Genomic DNA, 11,122 nt, shown 5'->3' with positions numbered 1-11,122 from the left:
TTTGATTATTAAGTTGACAGAAATTTATTTCTTAACTTAAGAAGATAAATATATGCAAAGATAACTTATCTGTGACCAATAGGGCATTTCTTCCAAATCTGGTAAAACAGATCCTGAATTTTACTTAAATATGTATTATTATTATATAATGTAGCTGGATATTATATAATTCAGTGCATTCCCTTCTATCACCTGATAATGATGATCAGTAATCATATTCATTGTAAAATGACCGAAAACAATTTCGTTGAACAAAGCCATTAGATTTTTCTGGTTGATAAGATTGACACAAATGTTTAGATGAAGGTAAAGATTACTGTATCCACAATCTTGCTTCCAGATTTACAAGAGCAATTTTCTAACTAAATTTTGCAACATATACAGACTGTGTGTGTGTGCACACATGTGTGTGTGTGTGTGTGCAGGTGCAGTCATAAACTTGCTGCTTGGTAGAACTTCATGAAGTCCCAGGTCTCTGTTATTTCAGGTTTCCTGATGAAAATTTGCATTAAATACCCAAACATTCAATTAAAAAAAAAAGTAAAACAAGTTGCTTGCCCAGTAGATCGTATTCTGTCATGCAAAGATAAAGGGCATATTAATTTTCTATAGAATTCATGTATTTTGAATATCATTAATGTCAACCATAACAACCCTGATGCTGAGTAACAAGCTATTCAGCTCACCAGTGATATTTATTTAGCGTTTCCACATTTATAAAACAAAAACCCAGGACATCCAATTAATTTTGACTTTCAAATATATAATTTTAAACAATACAAACATGTCCTGTGCAATAATTGGGACATACTTATACTAAAAATGTATTATCTGCTTTAGCTGAAATTTGAACTAACTGGTTGTCCTGTATTTTATCTGGCAACTCTATACCCATTCCTAACTTTCATTATGACATTTAGCAAAATCTATGTTGTGGATCATTTATTCAGGCAGTAAATATTAAGTAAGCATTTATTATGCATCAGTCTCTGTTACAGGCATTAGAAATACAGTTATCAGTAAAACAGAAAAAAATGATTTATTCATAGAAATTACATTCTACTAAGGAAGACTAATAATTTAAAAAATACTAAATGCATATGTGAAATAGATTAAAGGTGATTCTTCTATGAAGAACAAAAAGCAATAAAATAATTGGAAGCTGTGTTGAATTTATTAAAGTAGCACATATTGTTATGGGAGACTCTTCATGGGAATGACAGAAAACAACATATAAAAGATATCTGGATCTTGAGAGATGGTTATGAAGTTAATAGATAAATATGGCAGGGAGGTGGAGGATGAGGTGGAAGGAACATTGAAAAAAGAAGTAAAGCATGAAATATAATGAACATTCACAAAACAGTGACAGTTTTATTTTCATGGCTAAATTATTTTACAATTTTAAGTATACCACTTGATAAGTATTTTCATTTATAGAGATCCATGTAAAACATTTCTATTACCACAGACAATTCCCTTGTGCCCATTTCCAATCTTCCTACCAAAGTTTTTTACTTTTTTTGCCATAGACCTTTCACAATAGATTTTTCACCATAGATGCATTCTATCTATTCTTGAATTTGTATATATTTATACATATACATACATACATACACAGTATGTTCTCTTTTATGTCTGGCTTCTTTTGAAGAACACACTGTAGTTAAGATTTATCTATGTTGCTCAGTGCATCAGTGGTTTGGTCATTTTTATTGCTAAGTGATGTTCCATTTTATACACTCCACTGTTAATGGACATTTGCATTTGGGTTATATCTAAATCGTGATTCAAGATGAACATTCTTGTGTTCATTTTTGTTCACTTGTTTTGTAAATCCATGCATTTATTTCTCTTGGTTATATAACAAGCAATAAATTTCTTATGTCATACTGTATGTGTAAGTTTAAAATTATTAGAGCATATCACACAGTTCTCTAAATTTATTGTACAACTTTATAAATTGAAAAGCAATGTGTAAACATTCCATTTGTACTGTATCCATGCCAGCATTTGATTTTATAATTCTTTTTATTTTTAGCCATTCTGATATATAAAAAGTTTATCATTTCTAATTATTTTATTAAAGTATTTCTTTTGTGAAGTACTTGTTCAGGTCTTATGCATATTTTTATTGTTTTTTCTTTGTCTTGTTCTATGCCATGGTTTTAAAAATATCTTACTAATATGGTTGTGCTTAGGTCCACCATCCCATAATTGGTTTTCTATTTGCCTCACATTTTCTCCCTTTATTGGTTTTTGTTTGTTTCTCCTTTCATTCTTCTTTTGAGTTAATCAAGTAACCTCTTTTGGCTTTTTAAATTTACTTTTGACTCTAAATTATGAACTCTACAATATGGTGTTATTTGGTGTTTTTAACAGTCAATAGCTTTACAGTTGATCCTTCATGTCTGTGGATTCTGCATTCCAGAATTCAACTGACCTCAAATGGAAAATATTCAAAAAAATTGTCAGAAAGTTCCATAAAGCAAAACGTGAATATTCTGGGAGAAGGCAACTATTTACATAGCATTTACATTGCATTAAAAACTATTCACATTGTATTAGGTAAGTAATCTAAAGATTATTTAAAACATACCAGAGTAAGTGCCTAGGTTATATGCAAATATTATACCATTTTATATAAGGAATTTAAGCACCATCAGATTTTGGTATCCATGGGGGATCCTGGAACCAATCCCTTGTGGATATCAAGGGACTGTACAATATATTTTCAAATACACTTTAATTTAGTCCACACTTTTACCCTCTTTGTTATTCTTTTTTTAAATAGAGGTGTAAATTTATTCTTCACCTGGCATTATTTTTCTTTAACCTGAAGAACTTCATTTAAAATTTCTTGTGGTACAAGTCTGAAACTTTTAAACAAACAGACAAAAACTCTCCATATCATTATTCAGTCTTTCAGAGTTTTCCTTTACTCTAGGTGGAGAATCTAGGTTATTATTTTATAGTGTTGTATATCAATTATACTTCAAAAGCAAACAAATGAACAGACTCAGGAAAATAGGGATCAGGTTTGTGGTTGCAAGAAGCAAGAGGCAGGGGGAGGGGGAAAATGGAAGGAGGCAGTCAGAGAGTACAAACTTCCAGTTATAAGATGAATAAGTACTGGGAATGTAATGTGCAGTATGGTCAATATAGTTAACACTGCTGTATGTATGTATGTTGTATGTATGTTGTATGGAAGTTGTTGAGAGAGTAAATCCTAAGAGTTTTCATCACAAGGAAAAATAAATTTTTCTGTTTTTAAATTTTGTGTCTATATGAGATAGTGCATGCTCACTAAACTTATTGTGATAATCATTTCATTATGTATATAAGTCAAATCCTTAGCAGTACACTTTATCTTACATAGTGCTGCATATAAGTTATATCTCAATAAAACTGGAAGAAAGAAAAAAATATGTCCTTCCATTATCTTATCATTTCCAGTGTTTCTTGTAAAAAGCTGATCATCATATTTATTATTATATCTGATTGTAATGTGTCTTTTTTTGTTTCTAGCTGTTTTTAAGATATTCTTATTATCTTTGGTTCAAAACATACTCTGTGGTTATGTTTTTGCTTAGGTTTTGCTGCTCTTAGAACTGTGGGTAAATATCATTCATTAATTTCAGAAGGTCCTCAGACATTATGGCTTTAAATACTTTTTTTCTCTGTTCTCTTTTCTTTTCCTGGAAATCCAATCCATGTATATTAGATATTTTCACATCTTCCCATATATCTTTGATTCTCCATTCTTTTTTTTTAAAATATTTGTTCTTCAAAATTTAGTCAATTTCTATTAATCTGCACACAAGTAACTGGTCTTTTCTTTTTTGCCTTATATACTAATATGCCAAAATGAATTTTAATATGAAATATTACAGATTTTTAATTCTAGAATTTTCAGTTGGTTCATTAATTCCCTACATACTTCAATCACTGTGTTAAGTTTTTCCTTTAACTTCCACCATTCCCTGGGTAATGTGTGTGTCATATTTTACTGTCTGTTTTTTTTTTTCTTGAATAGTGTCCATATTTTCCTTCTAATTCATAATTCTGAACTAGGTCAGAGCTGTGATGGGACTTTAGTTTCAGTCCTGTACTGAGTTCTTATGTCTCAGGGTGAAATTAGGACACTTACTCCAGCAGGGCATGAGCTCTAAGCACCTTAATAGTATGAGATCCCTTTTAATTTTTCTGCTCTGAACCTATGCACAATTAGAAAAATCCCATGATGGAATTTGAGAGCTAGCTTCTTATTAATTGCCAAGGACACAAGCTCTAATAGAAGTTCATTTTTTCCTTGCCCATACAAAATTCCTTCTTATCTTGCTTCCCCTCTCCTTCCTGTGGTAAGTTTGCTACTATGTTCATTAGTTCCTCAGGAATGAAAGAGGCTCTGCTCTGCTCACCTAAAAGGAGCTCAGTCTACACTTTTAGAATTCACATTTTGTCTTCAGCTCTTTGATGTTTTCTTTTTTTAATGGAAGTGTAGTTGTTTACAATATTATATTAATTCCAGGTGTACAACATAGTGACTAAATATTTTTATAGCTTATACTCCACTTAAAGTTATTATAAAATAATCTCTATATTTCCCTATACTGTACAATATATTCTTGTTGCTTCTTTATTTTATAAATAGTAATTTGTATCTCTTAATCCCCCTATCTTGCCCCCTTCCCTCTTCCCACTGGTAATCACTTATTTGTTCTCTCTATATATGGCTGTTCCTGTTTTGTTACATACATTTGTTTTATTTTTTAGATTACACATATAAATGATAACAAAGAGTATTTATCTTTCTCTGTCCACATTATTTCACTAACCATAATAGTCTCCAGGTCCATCCGTGTTGTGGCAAATGTCAAAATTATAGTCCTTTTTATGGGTGAGTCATATTTCATTATAAAGATATAAAAATACATATAGATGTAGATATAGATATAGACATACATATATACCATCTTTATCCATTCTACTGTTAATGGACATGTACATTGCTTCCATACCTTGGCTGTTGCAAATAATGCTGCTATGAACATTACGGTGCATGTATCTTTTCAAATTAGTGCTTTTGCTTGGTTGAATATATACCTAGCAGTGCAAACTCTGGCTCATATGGTAGTTCTATTTTTAGTTTCTTGAGAAACCTCTATACAGTTTTCCAGAGTGGCTGCACCAATTTATGATCAGACCAACAGTGTACTAGGGTTCTCTTTTCTTCAAATTCTCCCAACATTTGATATGTGTAGACATTTTGATGTTAGCCATTCTAACAGGTGTGAGGTGTTATCTCATTCTAGTTTGAGTTTGCATTAGTGATGTTAATCAATGATTAACAATTCTGAGCATCATTTCATGTGCCTGTTGGCCATCTGTATGTCTGCTTTGGAAAAATGCCTGTTCAGGTCTTCGGCCCATTTTTTCATCAGGTTGTTTGTTTTTTTCTGATATTGAGTTATGAGCTGTTTATATATTTGAATGTTAACCCCTTCTTGGTCATTTCATTTGCAAATGTTTTTTTTCCATTCAGTAGGTTGTCTTTTTGTTTTGTCGATGGTTCCCTTTGTTTTCTTAAACTTAAAAGCTTTTAAGTTTACTTAGATCTCATTTTTTATACAGATCTCTCAGGAGACAGATCCAAAAAAATATTGCTACAATATATGTCAAAGAGTGTTTTGCCTATGTACTCTTCTAGGAATTTTGTGATTTCAGGTCTTACATTTAGGTCCATAATCAATTTTGAGTTTATTTTTGTATATGGTGTGAGGAAATGTTCTAATTTCATTCTTTTACAAGTAGCTGTCCAGTCTTCCCAGCACCACTTGTTGAAGAGAATTTCTTTTCTCCATTGTATACTCTTAACTCCTTTATCATAGACTGACCACGGTGCATGGGTTTATTTTGGGGGTCTCTATTTTGTTCCATTGGTATATGTGTCTGTTTTTGTGTCAGTATCATACTGTTTTGATTCCTGTAGCTGTAGCTTTGTAGTATAATCTGAAGTAGGGAGTGTGATACCTCCAGATTCGTTCTTCTCAAAATTCTTTTGGCAATCCAGGATTTTTCATGGTTCCATATAAATTTTAGGATTATCTGCTCTAGTTCTGTGAAAAATGTCATGAGTATTTTGGTGAGGATTGCATTAAATCTGTAGATTGCTTTGGGTATTATGGATATTTTAACAGTATGAATTCTGCCAATCCAGAAACACAGGATATCTTTCCATTTATTTATATCATCTTTAATTTCTTTCATTAATGTTTCATACGTTTCAGAGTGTAGGTCTTTCACTGTTTTCATTAAGTTTATTCCTAGGTTTTTATTTTTCACACAATTTTAAACAGAATTATTTTCCTGCTTTCTCTTTCTGATAGTTCATTATTAGTGTATAGAAAAGCAACAGGTTTCAGTATATTAATCTTACATCCTGCAACTTTACTAAATTCATTTATTGGTGCTAATAATTTTTTGGTGAAGACTTTAGGGTTTTCTGTATATAGTACCATGTCATCTGGAAATAGTGACAGTTTTACTTCTTCCTTTCCAATTTGGATGCCTTTTATTTCCTGTTCTTGCCTGATTGATGTGGCTAAGACTTCCAATACTATGTTAAATAGAAGTGGCGAGAGTTGGCACCCATGTCTTTTTACTGATTTTAGAGGAAAGGCTTTCAGCTTTTTACCATTGAATATAATGTAACCCATGGGTTTGTCATAAGTGGCATTTATTATATTGAGATATATTCCCTTATACCAACTTTGATGAGAATTTTTGACATGAATGGATGTTGAATATTGTCAGATTCTTTTTCTGTGTCTATTGAGATGATCAAGTGATTTTTATATTTCCTTATGTTAATGTGGTGTATCACACTGATTTGTGAACAATAAATGATACTTGTATTCTTGGTGTAAACTTCACTTGATCATGATGAACGATCCTTCTTATATACTGTTGAATTCATTTTGCTAATATTTTGTGGAGGATTCTTACAATTCTATTCATCAGAGATAGTGGACCATAATTTTCCTCTTTTGTAGTGTGCTTTTGTGGTGGTATCAAGGTAATGGTGGCCTCATAGAATAAATTTGAGAGTGTTCTACCCTCTTCAGTTTGGGGAAGCAGTTTGAGAAGGGTAGTTATTAGCTCTTTTTTGTATGTTTGGTAGAATTCTCTTGTGAAGCCTTCAGTACTGGACTTTTGCTTTCTGGGAGTTTTTTTGTTTTTGTTTGTTTGTTTGTGTTTTTTTTTAATTACAAATTCAATTTCACCACTAGTGATCCATCTGTTCAGATTGTTTCTTCCTGATTCAGTCTGGAAGGTTGTATGTTTCTAGAAATTTGTACATTTCTTCTGGGTTGTCCAATCTTTCTGGCTTTTAACTGTTTGTAGTTATTCTCTCAGGTTTGTATATCTCTGTGATATTGGTACTTATTTCTTCTCTTGCATTTCTTATTTTTTTCGTATGAATCCTCTTTCTTTTCTTCTTGATGAGCTGGCTACAGGTTTATAAATTTTGTTTATCTTTCCAAAACTAACTCTCTGTTTCATTGATCTTTAATATATATTTTTGTGTCTATTTTATTATTTCCTCTGTAATCTCTATTATTTCCTTCCTTCTGCTGACATTAGGCTTCATTTGTCCTTCTTTTTCTAATTGTGTATTTGAGATTTTTCACACAATTTGAGATTATGTATTTGAGATTTTTCTTTCTCTTGAGGTAAGCTTATATCACTATAAACTTCCCTCTTAGAACTGCTTTTGCTATACCGCTTAGATTTTGAAAAGTTTTGTTTCCATTTTCATTTATCTTGAGGTATTCTCTGATATCTTCGCTGATTTCTTCACTGACCCATTGGTTTTCTAGTGGTGTATTGTTTAGTCTCAACATGTTTGTGCTTTACCCATTTTAATTCCTGGAATTGATTTCTAGTTTCATACTGTTGTGGTCAGAGAAAATGTTTAATATAATTTCTATACTGTTAAATTTGTTGAGTCTTGTTTTATGGCCTAACATGTGATCTATCCTGGAGAAAGTTCCATGTGAGAACTTTAAAAGAATGAGTATTCTGCTCTTTTTGGATGCAGTGTCCTGTAGGTATCTATTAAGTCCAACAGGTCTACTGTGTCACTTAAGGCAACTCCTTCCTTACTGATTTTCTGTCTGAATGATTTCTCCATTGATGACAGTGAGGCATAAAAGTCCTTTACTATTGCTGTATTATTTTCAATTTCTCCCTTTATATCTGTTAATATTTGCTTTATATCTTTAGGTGCATATATGTTAAGAAGTGTAATATCCTCTTCATGTATTGACCCCTTTATCATTATATAATGCCCTTCTTTGACTTTTGTTATTTGTTTTAAAGTCTAATTTGTCTGACATGAGAATTGTTACCCCTGCTTCTTGTCTTTTCCATTTGCATGAAACATCTATTTCTATCCCTTCATTTTCAGTCCGTGTGTGTCTTTAGCTCTGACGTGAGTCTCTTGTAAGCAACGTATATGTATATGGGTCTTGTTTTTTATCCAGTCAGCCACACTGTGTCTTTTGATTGGAGCATTTAGTCCATTGACATTTAAAGTAATTATTGATAGATATGTACTTATTGCCATTTGTTACCTGTTTTCCAGTCATTTAAATAGTTCTTATTTGTTCTTTTCTTCTTCCTTTCATTTCTTCCCTTGTGCTTTGATGATTTTTTAGTGATCTGTTTGTGTTCCTTTCTCTACAGTTTTTGTGTATCTCTTGTAGTTTTTTGATTTGCGGTTAACATGGGGTTCATATGTGATGACCTATAAGTATATCTATTTACTTTAAACAGGTTTTCATTTAAGTTGAAACACATTCTAAAAGAGCTACATTTTTTACTCCATCCCCCACATTTTGTTTTTGATGTCCTACTTTACATATTCACGTTTATCCCTCTACTGATTATTGTAGTTATAGTTGATTCTATGACTTTTTGTCTTTTAATTACGATTTTTTTGTCTTTTAATCTTTGTGCTAGCTTATTTCAGTAGTTGATCCTCAGCCTTTACTAGTGGAATTTTCCCTTTTCTATAGTTTCTTACCTCTTGTTGTAACCTTTCATTTTCCATTTAGAGAAGATGCTGTAACATTACTTTTAGGGTAGGGTTAGTATTGATGAACCTTTTAATTTTTGCTTGTTTGAGAAGTTAACTCTCCTTCCATTCTAAATGATTATCTTGCTGGGTAGAGTATCATAGATTGCAGGAATTTCTACTTTCAGCACTTTGAATTCATCATCCCCTCTGACTTGCAAAGATTTTGCAGAAAAATCAGCTGGTGGCCTTATGGGTACTTCCTTGTATGTGGCTCTTTGTTTTTCTTTTCCTGCCTTTAGAATTCTCTCTTTGTCTTTAATTTTGCTGTTTTTTCATATGATATGTCTTAGTGTGAGTCTGTTTGGGTTCATCTTGTTTGGGACCATTTGTGTTTCCTGTACCCAGATATCTGTTTCCTTCTTCAAGTCTGAGAAGTTTTCAGCCATAATTTCATCAAATACATTTTCAACCTCCTCTCTTTCTTCTTCTTCTGGAACCCCTATTATGCAAATATTAGTATGCTTGATTTTGTTCCAGAGATCCCTTAAAATCTTCTCATTTTTTTAAATTGTTTTTTTCTTTTTTTGCTGTTATGATCTGGTGATTTTCATTTTCTATCTTCCAGGTCACTTATGTGTTCTTCTGTATTATCTAGTCTGTTATTAATCTCTTCTAGTGTGTTTTTCATTTCAGTTATAGTATTCAGGTCTGTCTGGTTCTTTTTTATACTTTCTAGTACCTTGTTAAAATTCTCACTGTGCTCACCTATTTTTCGTAATTTAGTTAGCATTCTTATTACTAATGCTATGAATTCTTTATCTGATATATTATTTATTTCTCTTTCATTAGTTGTTTATTCAGGGGTTTTCTCTTGCTCTTTCAATTGATATAATTTCCTCTGTCTTCTCATTTTGTTTAATTTTCTTTGTCCCTGTGAAATTCAGTGAAACAGTTACCTTTTGCCATCTAAAGGTCTTTCCTTATATAGGAGTGTACCTATGAAGTCTATGTGTTCCCAGTGGCTTTAGTGGGAGAGCTGGATCTGATGTGAACACAAGTCATGTCTTTCCCCAGGGCTTGCTGGCAACTATCAACTTACTAGGATGTGGCTCTGGAGATGGAGAAGTTAGGGCCAGACCTAGATGCTCCAGGGCTTCTCCTCTGCTCAGTGGCTGTCTCCTATTGGGGGCACATACCAAGTTGCTAGAGCAGAAGCCCTGAGTGTTGTGCCCAAGATGGCTCTGTTCCCTTTAATGTGTGCTTGCCTGCATCCCAGCACCAGCATCCTCACCCCAGGGTGGAGCAATTCTGGGTCAAGAGAGTCTGGCATGGTTTGGGGCATGGGGAGTACTGGTCAGAGTCTGAAGACCAGACTGCTTCTGATATGCTGCCTAAGTAAGCACCAGTGATGGCTTCCTCTGCCCTACTCAGATGCTTCTACAGGTCTGAGCTTCCTTTGTCTCTCACAGCTGAGCTCTCCCCTCAGCCTCTGTTGCCCTTGTCCTGGTGTGGAACTGCACACCAGGGCAGGCAGGGCCAGTGCAGGCACTTGCCATGGGTTGTGGTGCAGGCTGTGGTGGTTCGGCTGCAGACAGAGATCAAGACTGCTGCCTGTGTAAGTGCCAGTAGTGACTGCCCCAACCCTACTAAGTTGCCATTTTGGGTCTGATCTGTATTTCTATCTCACAGCTGAGCTCTCTCCTCAGCCATGGCAGCCTTTGCCCCAATGTGGAGCTGGGTTGTGAAGCAAGCAGAGATCAAGAGGTCACTCAGCTCAGGCTGGGCTGTGCACAGGGCTGGTGGCAGGAAACCAGCCAGCCATTCATGCAGTCACAATCTCCCCTATCTTCCCTACTTTAGGGACAGGCATGTATGTATGCCTTCCTCCTGACTGGAGTTTAGGCTTCCCACAACCCTCCTGTTAGTTCCACCAGCTATTCAATCAGCCAAGGAAACTCATCTTCCTGGTGTGAGACCTCAAGGCAGGAGTGCCATATTATGTGGCTCCAACTGCTCACTCCTCAGGGAGGATCTCCA

This window comes from Lagenorhynchus albirostris, chromosome 3 (assembly GCF_949774975.1).
Source record: "Lagenorhynchus albirostris chromosome 3, mLagAlb1.1, whole genome shotgun sequence".
Classification (NCBI taxonomy): domain Eukaryota; kingdom Metazoa; phylum Chordata; class Mammalia; order Artiodactyla; family Delphinidae; genus Lagenorhynchus; species Lagenorhynchus albirostris.
Note: the sequence above shows the minus strand (reverse complement) of the source record.